The 21,236-nt window shown below is 45.4% G+C and overlaps 1 protein-coding gene across 1 annotated transcript in view; it reads right to left on the minus strand.

Moving 5' to 3' along the window:
- Nucleotides 1-21,236, minus strand: part of RHOQ (ras homolog family member Q) — a 37,813-nt gene that overhangs the window by 14,893 nt on the left and 1,684 nt on the right. The gene's annotated exons all lie outside the window — the stretch shown is intronic.

Raw genomic sequence — 21,236 nt, forward strand, 5'->3', positions numbered from 1 at the left:
CCGGCATCCTTCTCCTACTTGTTCTTTCTTTCCAAAACTGATTTAGTTCAAGACCCACCACTCCTCTATCCAGACACATACCCCTGGGAACCCTGACCCCATATTTAGCTTAAAGAATTCCTCGTTGGATTTAAGCCAATCATGGAGTTTCATTCCCTACCCCCTGGCCAAAGTCACTGGTTCCTAGGTGGGCACATGATCCAAGTAGTCCAATCAGAATGCAGTGGTCCCTGGACTATCCAAGGGGCTCATTCTCTGCCCCCTGGCCAAAGCACAGACATACCTCATTTTATTGTGCTTCAGTTTATTGCACTTTGCAGATACTGCATTTTTTACAAATTGAAGGTATGTCGCAACCCTGCAGTGAGCAAGTCTATCGGTGCCATTTTTCCAACAGCATTTGCTCACCTCATGTCTATGTGTCACACTTTGGTAGTTCTCGCAATATTTCAGGCCTTTTTAAAAAATCATTATTATGTTTGTTATGGTGATCTATGATCAGTGATCTTTTTTTTTTAAGATTTTTTTTTTTTTTGATGTGGACCATTTTTAAAGTCTTTATTGAATTTGTTACAGTACTGTTTCTGTTTCCTGTTTCGGTTTTTTGGCTGTGAGGCATGTGGGATCCTAGCTCCCCCACCAGGGATTGAACCCACACCCGCTGCATTGGAAGGTGAAGTCTTAACCACTGGACCGCCAGGGAAGTCCCTGATCAGTGATCTTTGACGTTACTACTCTGAACTCACTGAAGGCTCAGGTGATGGTTAGCATTTTTAAGCAATAGGTTTTAATTAAGGTATGCACTTTTTCTTTAGACGTATTTTGCACACTTAATAGACTACTGTATAAACATAACTTTCACATGCACTAGGAAAGCAAAAAATTCATATGCTCACTTTATTGCGATATTCACTTTACTGCATGGTCTGAACTTGCAGTATCTCTGAGGTCTGCCTGATACTGGTTCCTGGGTGAGCACAAGACCTAACTAGTGGAATCAGCATGAAGTAGCCCCTAGATTACTGAAGGGAGCTCTTTCCTCACCCCTTCTCCTCTGCTGCTCCTCCTCTCTGTCTCTGTCTCCCTCTCTCTCCCTCCACCCCTCACTCAGTATGGAAGGATTTGCTACTCACTGGCCCCATCTCTGCAGCTCATGGAAACTATTCAGGGATCCCCACTACACTGGCCGGTGCTGTGGTCCCTGTATCACAGGGGAGTGGATGCTGCCCAGGGCCAGCTATTTGGAGGCAGGCATATATAAATACCAGGCCTGACACTTCCAGGGGAACAGCCCTCTTACCCTTTTAATGCTTGAGCTACAGAGGACCCTTGGGCACTGTGGATTCAGGTCACCTGGGCTTCCCATGTGGCAAGGGCACCAACATAGAACTAGGAGTTACAGATGGGCCAAATGCAGAGGAAACACCATTTCCCTCCACGGTGGACTAACACCTACCTTCTTTGCCTCTGAGGCTGAGGAAGAGGCTTACAATGACTGAAGTCTCTCACTGGCAGACACCCTTAAACACAGACTTCTAATACGCAAAGAACAGGCAGTCAAGAGGTGAGAGAAGCCTCAGGAACTACCCTCTGATTAAGCCTGAAATGCTGGTTTCCTCCATGCCCACCAGAGACAGCCACACTGCAGGGAGGAGTTAACGATGACTAGCAAAGCCATTTGGAATCTGAGGTCTTGGACAGGCAGACAAGGGAGGGAGGCTTCTGGGCAGGTAGGCAAAATCAGGATGACCTAATGCGGTTCACAAATACATTTTTACAGAACAGACCCTTTAGAAAGTACACACAATTTCTGTTGGGGTGATGAAAATGTTCTGGAACTCGACAGAAGTGGAGGTTATGCAACATTGTGAAGGTACTAAATGCCACTGAATTGTACACTTATAGATTATTAATTTTATGTTGTGTGAATTTCACCTTAATTTAAGGAAAATACACATAGGTCCACAAGTATGCAAAGTTGAGTCCTCACGGGCCTACACACATGCGTGCAGAAACACACACACACAGATTTCTTTGAAATTCAGAGAGGTGCTTGCACGTGGCAGAAATACCCTTTCCCTGCAGGGAGTCCCTGGCAGAAATACCCAAGCCATCCAGTTCTCAGGACCTACATTCATCACCGTGACACACTTCCACGTTGTGGAGCACAGCTTACCCTCCTTCGGGCATGTCTCCTAACCCCTACTCTGCCTCTTCTGCATCACCCACTTCATCTTCTCCCCTCCAGCTCTGGCCTTCTTGTGCTACAGGAGGCTCCCAGCAGAGCTCTTTTCCAGGCTTATTAACGAGTCACCGCATTACGTTACTCTAGCCTTATTTTGCTTCACAGCACAGAGCGCCTTGCTCCTGCTTTCACACTAGCCCTACTATCTATCCCACCAAACCCTCACCACCAGCCTATGAGATAGGGCAGCTCCCACTTTACTGATGAGGAAACTGAGGCTCAGAGAAACTCGTCCAACTTGTCCAAAGTTACAGGACAGTTGGGCAGAAATGAGGCAGAAAGGCAGTTCTCCAATCAACTAGTTTAGGACCCTCCTGGCCCCTTTGTTCTAAGCAAGCAGGAGGTCATAGGTTTTAGACACAGACTCTTTGAATCATAGTTTTACTGGCTAAGGCAAGTTACTTACCGTTTCCATTTCCTTCATCTATAAAATGGACTAAACTGTTGGAAGATTAAATGAGCTAGCATGGAGCCTGTGTGGTGGCTGCGAGCTTATCACCACGCCCAGTAGTGTTCCTTAGCTCTTCAGTTTCGGCAGATTTGGCACAGAGGAATAAATCGGTGGAAAAGGAGGATTAAGCGTAAAAGCGACTTTGTGAAAAACACACTGAGAAATGTGGCTGCTTACTAAGTGCATATGTTTACATGGCAGGCAAGAACTGAAGTCAGGAATTTTATTAAAACAACTGAAGACAGCTAAACTAATATACCCCAAATGTATTTTTTTAAAACAATGGTTAACGAGACCTGAGAACTGAAAAAGAATCATGATGCACGTGGACTTTGATGTGGCCACCCAGCCCTCGCCGTCAGGCCCTCTCTGCCCAGTGCTGCACACAGCACGGGCAGTGTTCAGCTGCTGCCTGTAAAAGGTTCACTGGACCCACGTTTGTACGAGCATCCTCGTGCTCCCAGAAGCTCAGCCAATCCAGGAGCTGGACTTCCCACCACAGAGAACCTGGCTAGGAAGATGTGACATTGACCAAAACAAACCGAGAGCCCGTGAAACAAAATCAAAAAGAAGCAACACTATGGGCAGACAAGGAAACAACAAAGCTTTGCAAGAAAAACCCCGGTCATTCCAGGGGTTTCGAACGTCCATTCTCTTCTGTGTATCCTCATAAAACCCTTGGAGGTAGTGTTGGAACAGCAGCTGTCATCCCCCGATCTGGGGTGGAGGGCAGCAGCTGAGGCCAGGGCCGACGGTGAAGTGCCGGCGAGACTATGGCTGGAGCAGTTGGGCGGGTCAGGGTGGAGGTGGAGGCAGTTTTCAACCATAGCAGGTGTGGACCATAGAGCCCGGTCAAGCTGCACGGGAACCTGTGAGGTTCCAGCTCTTAGCCCTGCCCGGTGTAACCCACTAAGCTGAGTCATTTCCAAGCCCACACATCAACCCCTTTAGGGAGTCTGCTGCTTCCTGGAAAATCAAACAGCACACATCTCCCTTCAGAGAGCCACTAGCTTAGTTAAGCAATCTAGTAAGACCCTGGCAGCAGGGGAAGTCACTAATTAAATGACTTACAGATCAGGAGCCTGCGGGCCTGGTCTGAGGTCCAGTGTTGCTCTCATGGGCTGCGCGTGTAACTCATACTAGTAATTTTAGCGTGCCTGTTTTCTCATCCATTAAAACAAAGGCAGGGGGAGGGGTGGATAATATCACCTACCTCAGAGGTTGTTGTTATGATTAAATGGGATAAACAGGTCCAGAGAAGGCCTCTGATGTAGGCACGAGATTAATGACAAGAGACATATGCTAAGTGCCACAGGAATTCACAGGAGTGAGTATGTCTACACCTGAGGACTAGAAAAGGCTGCATGGAATACCTGTTCTACCCATGTCCTGTCCCCACCCCAAACCCCCACACTCATGCCACCTCCTCACCTGGGAAAACAGTCCCGACCCTCCCCCACCCCCATCCCCAAGGCCGGAAGTGCCCCTTCCTGCCTCCCAATGTCAGTATCTGGAGGTGCAGTTAATAAATATAGGGGAACTATAGTAGGACACCCTAATAATTTGACATATGGCTACATGTTGAGAATTAAATTCATGAAAATGAAACCATAATCGTCATTAGTCATCTGCGATATGGGTCATTACTAAGAGATGACCGAGATTCTTGAAAACACCCAAATCTAATCAAGGTGATTAAAATGTAACTAAAGGAAGCTGTAACCTAATAGAGTATGTTTTGGCCTGTCTGAAAAATGTTGACTTAAAAGTTATTGTCTATAGAGACTCTAAATAGAGTCTAGCAAAGGAGAAATTGCCTAATTAGAATATTTGCGTCCATCTAGTTTTGCCCAACGGTAAGACGCTAAACGTGGTGGACAAACAGATCCTGAACACTAGAAAGCCAAGCTCTCGTGTGGGAGGGGCAGTTGACCATGTGGTTCCAGGATCCAGATGAAATTCACATCTCCCCTAAGACCTTTTGCTCCAAAGCCTGAATCCCAAGAAAGCTTCTAATGAATTCATTTTCCTGGGTACCTTATGCTAAGGAAAGGTACACTGGATAACAGGCACTGAAAAGGTATCTATCACTATAGCTTTGATCTTCATATTTATGTTTTATAACTATTAAAACAAATTGGAGAAGAATTCAGTTAAATACTAGCCAGTTAATAAACACATGAATTTATCTTTGATCTTTCCAAAATCCTCTGACATGTACAGTAATTTAAAAAGAAAAAAGGCATAAAGCCACAGGAAAAGCAAACAGGGAAGGAGACAACAGCCACACAATTTTAGAAGCTAGAAAACCAAAGACCAAGTAGGAACTGATTTAGCAGTCCCTGGGAGCCAGATCCTGGGCCAGCAATGAGGAGAAGTTAAGAAGCACCCGGTTCTGTACAACAGAACCCCCTAAAGGTGTGGGAGCTGGAGCAGTGTGTTCTGAAAGTGGGTTGAAGGTGGAGCCACAAACAAGAGGGCAGACTGACAGTCTGCTTATGAAGCAGTTAAACCCCACATCTGTTCTCTATCATGATAAATACTCTCCCCAGCCCTGATGAAAGGCAGAGGATACTTATTCCCCCGAAAGGGTAGAAGAGAGGGTTCCCTGGGTGGGAGGACACAGGGCCCAGTTGAATATACTTAACACACAAGGCCAGGGTACACTGAAAATTGAGATCCTTACCCTGCTTCCTCCCCTCACCTCCCGGAACAGTGGCAGCCCAGCAGGAACCACTCAGGCAGTAGAGTGGAAGATTCTTTGCTGGGGAATATGAACAGTGCAAGAGGAAGGGCCAGGTTCCCCAATGAAAAGACCCAGATGGATCACCCTACAGTAGTGGTTCTCAAATGGGGACAGAAGGAGCAAAGGCTGACGTTGCCCCAGGGGAACATTTGGCAATGTCTGGGACATTCTTGATCATCATGATTGGGGTAGGGAAGACAATAGGGATGCTGCTAAACATCCTACAGTTCATAGGACAGCACTCACAACAAACTGTCCAACCCAAAATATCAATAGTGCTGAGGCTGAGAAATCCAGACCTTCAGTAAGGGCCAGAGTCACCCAGCCCCATGTATACACAGAATTTCCCATTCTCCAATGCCACTCTCGTAACTATGAGTAGACACCTGAGGAAATGCCACAGAAGGCAGAGATCAAAATGAGAGATTATGCAGGGAGACAAAAATTTCATAAAGCTATCATTAATACCCTCAGAGAAATTAGAGAAGATATTCAAACCAAAAGCAAGCCAAACCAAGCTTAGAAGATGATAAAGAAAAAAAAAAAAAAGGAACATCCAAAGAACAGGCAAAGGTTCTTGAAAATTAAAAATAGAATCACATAAAAAAAAATAGAAGGGGGTAGATGATAAAATTGAGGAACTCTCCCAAAAATAGAGCAAAAAGACACAGAGAAGGCAAATATAAGACAATTAGAGGACCACCCCAAAACCTCTAATATCTAAATACTAGAAGTTCTAGTGTAACAGAAGAGATTAATTGGAAGTGAAGAAATCAAAGAAATCAACCAAGAAAATTTCTCAGAACTGAAGGACACAAGGCCCTAGGATGAAATAGCCCACAATAGCCAGCTACACCCTACCCTGAAGACCATGAGTGTGAAATTCCAGACAGGAAAAACAGGTTCCTAAAAATGAATCCAGAATCAGATTGGCATCAGACTTTTTAACAGCATAAATTGAAGCTGGAAGATGATGGAACAATGCCTTCAAAGTTCTGAAGAAAAAATGATTTCCAATCTATTTTCAAAATATCAAGCAGGTATGAAGGAAATAAAAACATTTTCAAATATACCAGGTATCAAAAAATTTGCCTGCAATGCATCTTTTCTCAGGAAAATAACAAAATATATACTCTACCAAAATGAGGAAATAAACTATGAAGACGTGAAAAATAAAAATAGGCATAATATTTTATCTATCTACAAGACATAGAGCCAAAGGGAATCCCAATAATGATGAAGGAAAATCCTAGGATGACAGCTGTGCAGTGGGCTCGAGGCAACTAGCTCAAACTGAAGCAGGTCAGTAGGCTCATGACGAATGTCTCCAAGAAGAAACTGACAGAATACTTGATATGCTGGAATGTATGGAAAGGTGAGTTTAGAATGAAATAGACAGGTGGTGAAAACTAAGGAAGGGAAGAAGATAATTAGTAACTCCAGGGAAACAAAAAGTGGCACAAAGAGGGAAAAGTAGTTATAGTACACTACATGGCTCAGCTATGCTAACACAGTGATAAAAATATAACCACTGATCAATAATCAAATGGAAATTACAATATAGCTACTGGGGATAGGTGGGTGGGAAGTGGAAGACATATTCAAAAGACAGCCAAAGCCTCATCATTCATGGTGTGAAGGCAATAAAGGATTTCTTTTACCAACATAAACAGCTAAGAACTGAAAGCGGTTGCCTTGGGGGAGTGGAAAAGAACTTCTCTGTAGGAAAGTGGAGAGGGATCTTTTGTTTCTCCATAACAGGATCTTAGAACTGTTGACTCTTTAAACCATCTGCATATATAACTTCAATAAAGTGACTTTTTTTTAAATTGGAGAAAAACAGAATAAAGTATAAAGAAGTAAATTTCTACAAGTATTCACTATCACTACCTAGAGCCAACTGCTTTAACATTTTGACAATTTTATACCAATTTTTTTCTTACACATTATACAAATGCAGATTTTCAAAGTTGTAATGATGCAATATATAGTTTTGATTCCTGCATTTTCACACTTAACACACCACTAGCCTTTTCATATATCTTTAAATATTTGTTGAAAGCAGTTTTTAATGGCTGTGATTATTCTAATACATATCATGCTATCATTTAACAAATCCTTTTTTTACTATGCATTAATGTTTATACTTTATCACTATTATATGTATGGCTATGAAGAATATCATTTTATGTAAATCTTTGTGAACACTGAATGCTTCCTTGGCATAAATTCATAGAAATGGATCATTGAAAATTTAAGTGTCTTTGCCAAATTAACCTCCAAATGGATTGTGTCAGTTTTTACTGAACGGTACATAGAGCATCCACTTCCCTGACTTCTGAATACCAATTTTTCCCATGTTGTTCAATTTGATAAGTGAAAAAAAAAGTTATTTGCATATCTTTGCATATTGTGTGTTCAACTGGCTGTTTGCTTTTCTTCCTTGTGAGCTACTGGTTTATGGCTTGAGTCCATTTTTCCACCAAGACCACATGATAAATAATCCTTTCACAACCTTATTTATGTCCAGATCTCTATGAGTTAACACAGATCAGACCAGTGGACCTGATGATATGTGAGTGCCTCAATAAAATCAAGTCTCTGAGTCTTGATGGCCCCACTGAGGCCCTGGCTCTCTGGGAGGCTCCAGGCAAGCCAGCCTAGCAGGTGATAAATAATCCTTCCACAACCTTATTTATATCCAGATCTCTATGAGTTAACACAGATCAGACCGGTGGACCTGATGATATGTGAGTGCCTCAATAAAATCAAGTCTCTGAGTCTTGATGGCCCCACTGAGGCCCTGGCTCTCTGGGAGGCTCCAGGCAAGCCAGCCTCGCAGTCAGGCACCCTTACGACACTCCTCACTCTTTACCTTTTCTTGGCATGTCCCATATTGTTTGCATTTTGGTCATCTGTATACATCTTCTCTTCCCAATGGACTCTAAGCTCCTATAGCAAAAGAACCCTATCTGATGGATCTTCATGTTCCTCACCTCACCTGTATTTAACAGATACTCACATATATTTGACGAATAAAGACATAAGGGTATGGATGGGGGTGGGGAGGATTATGAACAGAGGCAACAAGAGAACTGGAACACTGAAAGGGTAGAGGGAGACCAGCTCCTAGCTCTACCAGAGCTGGGGTAAAGACAGCACCAGAAGTACATGACCAGTGGTTTCCAGGGTTCGGGCAGAATGTCCATGTAATGAAGACTGACGAAAAGGAATAAAAAGGACAGACAAGGATTATTCAGCCACAAAACAGAAATGAAGTACTGGTATATTCTACAACATGGATGAACCTTGAAAACATGATGCTAAGTGAAAGAAATCAGACACAAAGGCCACATATTGTATGATTCCATTTATATGAAATGTCCAGAATGGGCAAATCCACAGGGTCAAAAAGTAGATTAGTGGTTGCTAAGAGCTGGGGGAAGGGGAGAATGGAGAGTCACTGATTATAGGTACAGGGTTTCTTTGGGGGTGATGAGAATGTTCTGGATTTAAATAGTGGTGATGGTCACACAACTTTGTGAATATATAAAATCCACTGAATATGAATAATATCTCAATGTTTAAAAAAGAAAGAGGAGTAAACAAGCAGTCTGGCCCACGAGGAATTTCTGAAGAATTGCTTTGTTTATAACACCAGCTTGCCTAGACTCAGATGCTTCCACACTGTCTGGCCCAGCAGCAGGATGTCAGGGCTCCCCCTGCTTGTAAGAGAGGGATACCTGACACAAAACACACTGAAGGAATCCTACAGATCCAGACTTGCTGGAGAACAGCACACATCCTGGCCAATATTTTATCCAAAGAGACGTGGCAGCCTTTCTGCTAATGGACTCCCTCAGTTAAGAAATGAGTTCTACTGTGCCTCAGCAGGCAACGCATTACACCGACCACCTATAACCTGATTTTTAAAACCTTCAATAACATCAAGACAGAACAGAATTCCCTTTAAAATGAGCTGATAAGAAAACCAGTATGGAGGTGATGTAAAGTCATGGGAGATGTTCTTTTCATGATCATCTTTCTAACAGATTCTCCTAAATCCAGCACACACCTGGTTGTGAGTTGTGCTAAGCGCTATGTGCCACATGCAGACCACCTCTGAGGGCTTACAATCTGGGTGCTGAATAAAGATTTACACAAGAATAAAACAGAATGCTAGACTGTAGCCTATAGGTGATTTTCTCAGCTGAAATTCAAAGATGGGGTTCAACCCTAAGAGGGCTGGAGTCTCAGAGGAGGAGTTCACGGGGTGCCTCCTCCTCAGAAGGACTTCTCACTTTCTGCAGGCTGGATGAAGACCAGAAGCTCCCTGCTGCTAGACAAGGCCCCTGTCTGAAGAAAGGAGGGACCCTCTCACCTCTACCCCATCCCCCATACCTGCAGAGCCAGGGAGGCCACAAGGAACACCTTAATTGTGAACCCTGAACCAGTTCGCTGGGCGGGACAGCCCTTTGAAAATTACGCTGGGGTAAGTGGAATTTTTTTTTAATATTCTTTTTGATTGTTTATTATTATTATTCTTTTTTAACATCTTTATTGGAGTATAATTGCTTTACAATGGTGTGTTAGTTTCTGCTTTATAACAAAGTGAATCAGTTATACATATACACATGTTCCCATAACTCTTCCCTCTTGCGTCTCCCTCCCTCCCACCCTCCCTATCCCACCCTTCTAGGTGGTCACAAACCATTGAGCTGATCTCCCTGTGCTATGTGCTGCTTCCCACTAGCTATTTTACATTTGGTAGTGTATATATGTCCATGCCACTCTCCCACTTTGTCACAGCTTACCCTTCCCCCTCCCCATATCCTCAAGTCCATGCTCTAGTAAGTCTGTGTCTTTATTCTCGTCTTACCCCTAGGTACTTCGTGAGGTTTTTTTTCTTTCTTAGATTCCATATATATGTGTTAGCATAGGGTATATGTTTTTCTCTTTTTGACTTACTTCACTCTGTATGACAGACTCTAGGTCCATCCACCTCACTACAAATAACTCAACTCAGCCATAAAAAGAAATGAAATTGGTAAGTGGAATTTTAATTGAGCTGGACAATCAGAATTAAATTCTTTCTCTCAGTGGCAGCTCTTAAAGGGGGACATACTTTGAGCCAACTCATTTATAATCCCAACCATTAGGCCATTTGAAAGAAGATGGCTTTTCTACACTGGAACAAGTTTTGAAAAAAGAAAAAAAAGAGAGCAGTGGAAAAAGAAGAAAGGAAGGAAGGGAGAGAGGAAGGAAGGGAGGGAGGGAGGGAGGGAGAGAGGGAGGGAGAGAGGGAGGGAGGGAGGGAGGAAGGGAGGAAGGGAGGAAGGGAGAGAGGAAGGGAGGGAGGGAGGAAGGGAGAGAGGAAGGGAGGGAAGGAGGGAGGGAGGGAGGGAGGAAGGGGGAATTTAAAAGTGGAGGGAAGGCAGGGGAATGGAGGAGGAGGACACTTATGCAGAAAGCCAAAAGTAATTACTGCCGAGAAGGGTGTCAGTAACAGCCCTTCCTCCAACCGTCCCAGTGGGGAGTTTTAATACAAAAGGACATCATTGCCCATCTGTTGCTTTGGAACGAATTTAGCACAAACCAAACCAGCATTGTCCTCAGGGGCAAGCCTTCCACCTCCCAGAGTGCTAACCTCAGCTACGGTGAACAGAGCAGGTCTTGCGCCTCAAGTCTGTCTGGCTGCTTAATGTACGGGGGAGGACATGGCTTGGCACTTGGTCCTCATCAAGAAATACCCCTGGAGCCTACTGTGCGCATGGCCTTGGGCCAGAAAGCACACCAGTGGAGCCAAGGGCAGCTTAAGAAGTTCTGCTTCCATTTTCTCCTGATAGTGCCTTGGCCCCATCTCCACCAGGCAGGCGAGGAAGGCAGCACCAGTGGCTGAATGATTCAGTTCATTCCAACAAATATGGAGCATCCCAACCACGCATAAAGAACTAGAGATGAGGGTGTGTGGAGGCGTGTTTGGATAGGCAAGGTTAAAAGATGAATAAGGATTAAAAGATGGATAAGTTATGTACCTGCACTCTGGAGATAGTGTATAAGTAGAGCATGGAGAGAGAGAGAGAGAGAGAGAGAGAGAGAGAGAGAGAGAGAGAGAGAGAGACTCTGTGTGTGTGTGTGTGTGTGTGTGTGTGTGTGTGTGTGTGTTGGGGGAGGGGAGGAGGGGAGGTGGCTTTCTAAGACAAGGTATATTAAGTTCACATTTACTAACTTGGTGGCTCTGACATTTCGGCCAGTATCAGAATCACCTGGAGGGCTTGTCATACCAGAGTTGTCCCAGATTTTCTGATTCCAGAGGTCTGGGGTGAAGCCTAAGAGTCTGGATTTCTAACACGTTCCCAGATGATGCATGTTAGTTTGAGAACCATATTTGAGAACCAGTGCAGTAATTCAAACCCTCATTGAGCATCTAGTACATGTAAGAATCCAATCTGAGCACTTTCTCCACCTAAAATCGACCTGGAGAACCCCAGGCTGCTGTGCCCATTCTCATCTCCTGGGAAGTACAGAACCCAGGCTCCTCTGTGCCCCCAATGAACAGGCACCCTCTCCCTTCCCCCCTCTGCTGAACTGTGAGCTCCTGGGGGCAGGGCCTGGGCCCAATCTGTCTCGTAAGCCCCGCCCCTTGCACAGGTACTGGTCCAGATTTGGTGCTCAAGGAATGTTTGCTGACTGACTGAATGAGTGTTCTCATCTAGTCCTGGCAGTCACAGCAGCGGGACGCAGCCCAGGCTGTGGGACGTGGGATGTGGGAGCCCATGCGGAGGTGGTGTCAACAGGATGCTCAGGAAGGCAGGCAAAATGAGGAGTGGGTGGCAGAGGAAGTCTTTGGGTGCATATTCAGGGCATATCCCGATGGAAGAGGGACAAACAGGTTGAAAATGGCAGTTTTTACCTAAATAAGGAAACTCCTAAAGGGAGAAAAGAAAAGCCTGGGGCAGCCCCTATGGGATGGAAAAGACATCTGCCTGGCAGCCCCCGCACAGCAAGTTCATGTCAAGTCAGGGCTGGCAGGCAGAGCAGGGGTGACAATGCAAAGGGGCGCAGAGCTCCTTCCTGGGAACAGGTGACACCTGCACCAGCATGAAGTTTCTTCCACAGCCTCATTGGCAGTGCAGCTACCTGCACCACGCAGGGGAAGTCCTCTTTTTCAGCAACAATGGAGGTTAATGAACAAATGGACAAAACATCCTTAATCTCCCAGGGTGGAGGTGGGGTGGAGGTATCTTTAAGGAGCCATTTCAGCAGCAGCCCCTAGTGTCCCATCTATAGACACCATTCCACCAACTCTTCTGTCCAGAAAAGCAATGTGCCCAGACTGTACTTTTTAAGGAAATTGTCGCAACAGAATATACGTCATGTAAAGGAGACATATAACACCATCAAGCTGATTCTTGTGAGTGGTTTAACACAGAGAACCCAGGTCTTGGAGTTGGGCAGTCTGGCCTGCAATCTTGATGTTGCCTTTTACCAGCTCTGTGGTCTGAACAAGTCACTTAACCTCTCTGAACCTGCAAAGGAGGCAACCACGACCTGCTTCCTTTACTCAGAGCAGGTGAGAAGCTTCACGGAGCAGCATGTGCAACGTGCTTCACACCCTGTAAAAGTGCCACTCACTGACAAGAGTGTCATTATTAAACCCCAGAGTCTTCCCTGAGTCTGGGAAGGGCTGGCGAGCGTGGCATCAGGAGAGAGGCGGCTGGGCCTCTACTCCCACCAGTCACTTGAAAAGAAACAGCAATAATAGAGGCCCCTTCCCCCATGTTCTGTTCTTTCTATTAAAATCAACAAGTAACACAGCACCAGATTAATATCTCTCTCTAATTACTAGGTCGTCAGTTACTGGGTGAAAAACTCCATAATTTCATTCTCATCCCTACTCCACACGCTGACACTGATAGCAGGGATCCGAGGTAACATAAAAAGACACACTGGGGACACCCGGTGCCTGTGCTCCCCACGCTATTCCTCTGCACCCAGAATATCCATTCTCCGGGCCCCTCTGCCTGCATGACCTCATTTAGCCCAATGGTTCCCAAGCTTTCACTTCCTGGGACAGAGAAGAGAGAGATGCGTTCAGCACACAGTGGGTGGGGTAGAGGGGCCATGGGCTAAGTGACTGAGGTTAGACGGCTCAAGCTGGAAGGGACAACCTGAGCCCAGGGCTGTCCATCCCAGGCCCTACCCAGCTGCCTTGAGGCTAAGAAAAATCCCTTACCTGGGAGCTGCGAAGCTCTGATTTGATTTTATAATCCCCATTTTACAGATGAGGAAATTGAGGTTTTGAGAAGTCAAGCCCCTTGCTGGAAAGTAGACCCTGGCAGTCCAATGTGGGGGCCCCACAGTGATAACCAGTCTACTGTACTGCCTCCCATCTCTTCCTGCAAGCCTACAGCTTTCCAGAGCTTATCCCTACTACCTCTTCTCAACTGGGATGGTGTACCACTCAATTTCACATGAGGAGTGTTCCCCGCTGCTTTCTGCCATCTGATTCCCCCTTTCTTCTCCCACAGGAGGTTCGAACACAGAGGAGGCACTGAATCAACACCAGCTGAACTGAACTGGGGTAGAGCCCCCAAAGCTGGTCGGGACCATCACCCCTGACTGAGCGTGAGGCCATCTGGGACAACTACACATCATCTCTAAGTAACCCTGATGGCAACCCTGCAAGGTGGCCATCCCACAGGGAGGGAAGAAGTTGGCTGCCTGATGGGCTCACAGCTACAGAGAGGAGGAGCAGGATTCAAAAATGTTCCAGAGAATCCACAACCCACACTGTCACTGCCAAGCTGCCTCCTCCTCAGGGCATCTGAGAGTGAGTGGTCTCAGGAAAGACGTGGAGGTCCGCACCTGAGAGAAAGCATTGGGGGACGGGCCCACTGGGGACCACTGAAAGCCCCCAGGTTTTGGGTCAGGGGATAGCGCCTGGCCTGCTGCTTACCTCCAAGCCTGTCACTCCTTTGAAATTTAGAGACTTCTACTAAATTAACAAAGCTTTTTTCCAAGAAAGGGGTTGTGCCAGAAGCTCTTAATTAAGCTCTAGTCTTTGGTCAACCTTTTAGCAGAAATGAGTTGACAGCCAAATGCAAATCAACTCAATTTAAGAAACAGTCATTCTACACTACAAAGCTACAGTAATCAAGACAGTATGGTACTGGCACAAAAACAGAAATATAGATCAATGGAACAGGATAGAAAGCCCAGAGATAAACCCACACACATATGGTCACCTTATCTTTGATAAAGGAGGCAAGAATATACAGTGGAGAAAAGACAGCCTCAAAAAAAAAAAAAAAAAAAAAAAAAAAGACAGCCTCTTCAATAAGTGGTGCTGGGAAAACTGGACAGCTACATGTAAAAGTATGAAATTAGAACACTCCCTAACACCATACACAAAAATAAACTCAAAATGGGTTAAAGACCTACATGTAAGGCCAGAGACTATAAAACTCTTAGAGGAAAACATAGGCAGAACACTCTATGACATAAATCACAGCAAGATCCTTTTTGGCCCACCTCCTAGAGAAATGGAAATAAAAACAAAAATAAACAAATGGGGCCTAATGAAACTTAAAAGCTTTTGCACAGCAAAGGATACCATAAACAAGACCAAAAGACAACCCTCAGAATGGGAGAAAATAGTTGCAAATGAAGCAACTAACAAAGGATTAATCTCCAAAATTTATAAGCAACTCATGCAGCTCAATAAAAAAAAAAACAAGCAACCCAATCCAAAAATGGGCAGAAGACCTAAATAGACATTTCTCCAAAGAAGATATACAGATTGCTAACAAACACATGAAAGAATGCTCAACCTCATTAATCATTAGAGAAATGCAAATCAAAACTACAATCAGATATCATCTCACACCGGTCAGAATGGCCATCATCAAAAACTCTAGAAACAATAAATGCTGGAGAGGGTGTGGAGAAAAGGGAACACTCGTGCACTGCTGGTGGGAATGTAAATTGATACAGCCACTATGGAAAACAGTATGGAGGTTCCTCAAAAAACTACAAATAGAACTACCATATGACCCAGCAATCCCACTACTGGGCATATACCCTGAGAAAACCATAATTCAAAAAGAGTCATGTACCAAAATGTTCATTGCAGCTCTATTTACAATAGCCAGGACATGGAAGCAACCTAAGTGTCCATCAACAGATGAATGGATAAAGAAGATGTGGCACATATATACAATGGAACATTACTCTGCCATAAAAAGAAATGAAACTGAGTTATTTGTAATGAGGTGGATGGACCTGGAGTCTGTCATACAGAGTGAAGTAAGTCAGAAGGAGAAAAACAAATACCGTATGCTAACACATATATATGGAATCTAAGGAAAAAAAATGTCATTAAGAGACTAGGGGTAGGACGGGAATAAAACACAGACCTACTAGAGTATGGACTTGAGGATATGGGGAAGGGGAAGGGTAAGCTGTGATGAAGTGAGTGACTGGCATGGACATATATACACTACCAAACGTAGGGTGGATAGCTAGTGGGAAGCAGCCGCATGGCACAGGGAGGTCAGCTAGGTGGTTTGTGACCACCTAGAGGGGTGGGATAGGGAGGGTGGGAGGGAGGGAGACGCAAGAGGGAAGAGATATGGGAACATATGTATATGTATAACTGATTCACTTTGTTGTAAAGCAGAAACTAACACACCATTGTAAAGCAATTATACCCCAATAAAGATGTTAAAAAGAAAAAAAAAAAAACCTCATTAAAAAAAAAAAAAAAAAGAAAGAAACAGTTATTGTAGACCTACCATGCACCAGGCACTGGGCTATGTGCTGGAAACACGGTGGAGAAAAAGAGACACGGTCACCTGTCCTCATGGAGCTTAGAGAGAATCAAGCCAGTCCAGCAGGCAGTGGATCTGGAAGAACTGTACTCGGAGAGCTGGGTGGCCAGGAAGGGCTCCGATGACCTGCCATGGCCATCCTGCCACCCCGCGCAGCCTCCCTGGCTGGGTCTCCCCTCTCTTCCTCGTGTAAAGCAGCTGCCTGCCAGAAACTAAAAGAGGAACAGCAAACTGCTGAGGGCAAGGAAAGCCGCTCCTTGACCCAAACACACCAAATTAGGGCAAAACCAAGCCCTCTGAGTGAAAGGAAATTCAGCTGAGGCGCCTGAATTTTAAACACATGTGTGGTTTTGGGCTTAGTTTCTTTGTAACAGCCTCTCTTTCCTCCTCCTTGCATATTGCTATTCTGTACCTGAGGCCTCTTGGTAGTACCAGCTGCTGCCAACACGTGTCATTGCTAGAAACCGATAGCCCCGTGGAGAACGGCTTTGTTTTGTTTTGTTTTAATACCACCAGGGCTCACCTCTTGAAACCCCAAATTCCACAACAAAACCACAAACACCCAGTTCTCCATAAGGCCTCTAACCCATGAGCTTTAAAGCAATGCTTCCCACCTTTTTCACAACCTGGCACACATAAAAATGACCATATATGCTCAGCCCCCTGGAAGCTACACACTGGGCCCCCCCAACTCCCGAGGTGAGCGGATGGCATCTGGGCGCACCTATAACACTATTCCTGATACACCTGCTGGTAAGCTTTGGTTCCCAGAGCGTAAATGTCACCAAACCTCAAGAGAATCATGAGAGAAGTGAAGCCGGAGGGATCAGAGGATCACATCCCAAACCCACATCAGAGTGCCAAGAAGGGGGACACAGGGCATTTGGCCACTGCAAAGGCAGCCAAGAAAGGCCATCCACCTTCCCCACGCGGAGGAGGAAACCAGCATTCCCTATGATGCAGTGCAGACTGGAAATATAAATAGCTTCTAAAAAGGTTAGCAAAATGCACAGATGACAAATCTACAGTAGGTTACTAAGGGAAACCAGGATGCTCAGTGCCAGCATCTCACCTGTTGCAGCTGATGTCTGGAAGGAACCCTGCGGCTCCTCCCAAACTCTGCTCCCGGGGCCCCTCAGGGATGCAGTGTCGGGCTGCAGAGACCTGGAGCCTGGGTGATGTGAGTGGGTACTTCCTGAGCCCTACTGATGCTTCCTGTGGGCCCCTCCAAAGTAAGGAAAACCTTTTTCCTAATCACATCTTGGTCTGGTTCTCATAAGCCCACTCACTCTCAATTTCCTCACCTGGGAAGAGTCTACCTCGGAAGGTTTTGTGAGGATGCATGCCTGAAGGTGGGAGGTGTTCTATGAGTAGCAATACCCTGGGATTAGCCCTCCCCCCTCCTGTTAAACTAGGCCCTTGGGTGCTGCAGGGCATTCCAGAAGGCAGGGCATTCCCAAGCTGCCTCCCTGGAGATTCCCTTCTGGAGGAGAAGTGCTTCCCTGGGCACCCAGAGGGCCTGCAAGGCAGCCACAGCTGCTGGGCTATGTCAAATAAGAAACAGACCTCGCTTATCCCTGAACCAACCCCAGGGGACACCTGAGCTAAGGTATTTATAGCTCTCTTATATGCATCCTTGAACTTGTGTGTGTTTAAGTTAACAGATATAGCAACAGCACACCCCAAAGCACACATATGGACTTGTACACACTGAGGCAGTGGCTAAATTTGGAACTCTAGGGAACCCAAACTCAACCCCAACACACCCTGCCGAGTGTGGGTATTCCGGGACCTGGGATAAACTGGGCGTCCATCCTTCCCTCTTTAGGGTATCAAGTTCTGCCTTCCTGCCAAGGATTAAGAGATCAGCCTGGAGCCCGCACCTCGAGAGCAGCTTGCCAGGCAGCTCCCACTGGCTTGTCTGCAAGAGCCAGAGCTCTTCCCACCTCCCCTGAGCTCCAAACAGTGCAGAGTCAGAGGGAAAAATCTCACCCCTCCAGCACCTCCCTGAGCAGACACTGGGGCTGCTGCAGAGCTGACCCTGAAGCCTTGAAAGCCAGGCAAGAAAAGAGAAGCGCTGCAGAGGCCCAGACCGGAAGCAGGACCCCTCCAGCAGGCCACAGGGAGGAGGAAGGAGCGCCTTCAACTTCCACTCTGAAACGCTTGGCAGTAAAATGTCGGGCTGCTCCTGGGCCACCACGGGCTTGGCCAAGAGAGGGGGGCTTCCCTTTGGCCTAATGCTAGTGTGTCGGGGGTGTGGAGGGATGTGCCCAGGCAGAGAACGTGATGGGACTCAACATGATGCCTGACACATTCACATTCACTATATATTCTCTCTCTCTCTCTGCCAATTGCCGTGGAGGTTAAGGGGGAAGCAGTCTACTCCGGAAGGCAAGAGGTTATCTACTACAGTCATCTCTTGAAGTTCCATAATATGTTCTTTAATATCTAAATTGGGCCATTGTTACCTATGGCTTTGAACTCAACTGGGGTCAAAGAGGGGACCCAACAGTAAGCACACAGTCTAGAAGTTCCAACCCAAGGGAGATGTGCTGTTGTTCAAATACAGTGAGAGCCCAAGTGCATGAGTGAACTTTTTAAAGTGCTGTGAGCTTCTCCCTCATCCCATCTTACCTCCCAAAGTAGAATCGACTGAAACCTACATACCCCACTTGGTTCTCAAATTCTATGCTGAACTCTTCATTTTTCTAAGAGTTTCTCTTACATCACTGGGGATGCAGGTTCTGATCAAGAAAGGAAACTATCTGACACAACAAGGCATTTAGAGCAGGGAGCACCTGACTGTGTCCATGGGTCCAGTGATGTGGACCGTGGCAATTACGAAGTACAAAGCTAGCATCATACCTCCGCTAAAAAGCCTCTAGGATCTGGCATCCTAGTAGAATTTCTATCAACTCCAAGTATAATACACGGTCCTCTTCCACATGTGACCTCTTCCCCCCATAAAACTGCCCACAGTGGAGCACAATAATTTCTCATATTTATTACACATTTACTATTATGAACGAAGAACAGTGTCAGCTGCTTTTACATACATTAAACAATTTAAGCCGACCTATAACACTGCAGTGCAGATTCTAATTAACCACAATTTTTACTAGATCACAGAGAAGGTTAATAATATAGCTAGAATCACAGGACCAGTACAGCAAGGTGGAGATCTGGGCCCAAGCTTATTTGGTTCCAAAGCCCATGGGCTTTCCTCTGCTGCCCATCAGACTTGAAAATTTCTCTCTATATGTATATGCTTGTGAATGTGTTTCTTTATTGTTATTATTATTGTAAGATTAATTGGTTATCAATTCATAGAGGCATGAGGTCTTAATGACCAAGTACAACAGAGGAATCTCCTACATATCACACATTGCATCTAATTCAGACACTTCCACCTATGCTGTCCTCAGACATGGCAGATCCCTATCTTAAATTTATTCTTTTGTGCCCCCCTGGTGCTTAGAGCAGTGCTAGGTACAAAGTGGGCACTCATTTAATCTCATTGATGATTATGTTGCTAAGATTGCTTATTAGTAATAAACCCTTGGATGCTGAAAGGTGAATTATTGCTAACTAAGAAGAAACCTTAGACTCTGGGAGAAACACCAAGGGGGCCTAACACACTTCTTAGCCAATAGAGTAGGTGATCCACCATTGGATAAAAACAGTAATATCTGACTCTCACTAATAGGTTGATCCCACTTGGAAGATAGCTTACAATCTCCACTGAAAACAGCACTTGACTCTTTGGACCTGGGTTTTCTCTTCTGCACGGGTGGCATATAACCCCCACTCAGAGAATGACTGTGAAGATTCCAGGGACCAGGTCTACAGAGACACAAGCAACCCAATCAACCCAGGTGGCACCTCAGCACTTCCCATGACTTCCTCTGTATATAACCGCCTCAAACTATGGGAGATTCAGACCCATGTCCTAATCCCAGCAACACCGCTCCGTAGCTGTGACTTTAGATCAGCAACCTAGCTTCTCTGAGCCCTAGTTTCCTCATCTGCAAAGATGGAGGATCACCTATCTCATGGGGTTGTTTAGTGGAGAAAATAAAATAATATTTGCATGTGGCTGCCCCAGGCCTGATATGTAGAAGGAAGTCAGTAGATATTTGCCAGATTTGAATGTGCACAGAACAGCTCTGACATACACACGTCCTGTTGAATAGGGCTCGTGGTCAAAAGATGGCCATGGTGACAAGTAACAAAGAAAAGGGAAGAGGCAGTAGTGAGAGAAGTTAAAGTTAGAGACGATTCTTAACCTCTCCCCTTTCAAACAACAATTTCAACCTGCTGTTTACCAGCTGTACTTCTTAAAAGTTGGTCTTATTTGATTGAATGGGTTCTGCCTCTTGCCCACCATACCATCTGGTAATGATAGAAGGAGTAACTACAAGGCAGGTAATGAAAAGGGGCCCTGGAAAGCTAAGAACTCGTTGTACTAACCTGGTTCAGTTTGGTGAAAGTGGGCGGCCTCAGGCACCTGGTGCCTAGTGCTCTGCCAGTGGTTTCTCTATTCTCAGAGGCTCCTCTAACTTCACAGTATAGAAACCAGAGTCCACATCGAGTTTGGCCCCACATCTTGTTGGGGCCAAACCCCCCAACAAGACATTCTTCGGAATCTAACCTGGTACTACAATTCTGAAATCCAAATCTACAAGGGCTACAAAGAAAAGCTCCTCTTTATTGACCTAATGTGTGCCTAGTGTGTGCCAGACTCAGTGCTAAGCATCCAGCATATAATATATGCCCAGGGTAATGGTCTGAATTTTTTAAACCCCGTCTTACAGATAAGGAAACTGTACTACTGGACATCCCCTAAAGACACTCTCCAAAGCCCTCAGCCGCTCACATGTTCTCAAGACTCAAGTCTGGATGACACGTGGAAACTTCTGCCCAAATTTTCAGGTCTAATCACAGGGCTGGATTTTGCAAAAC

Source organism: Kogia breviceps, chromosome 11 (genome assembly GCF_026419965.1).
Source record: "Kogia breviceps isolate mKogBre1 chromosome 11, mKogBre1 haplotype 1, whole genome shotgun sequence".
NCBI classification, from domain to species: domain Eukaryota; kingdom Metazoa; phylum Chordata; class Mammalia; order Artiodactyla; family Physeteridae; genus Kogia; species Kogia breviceps.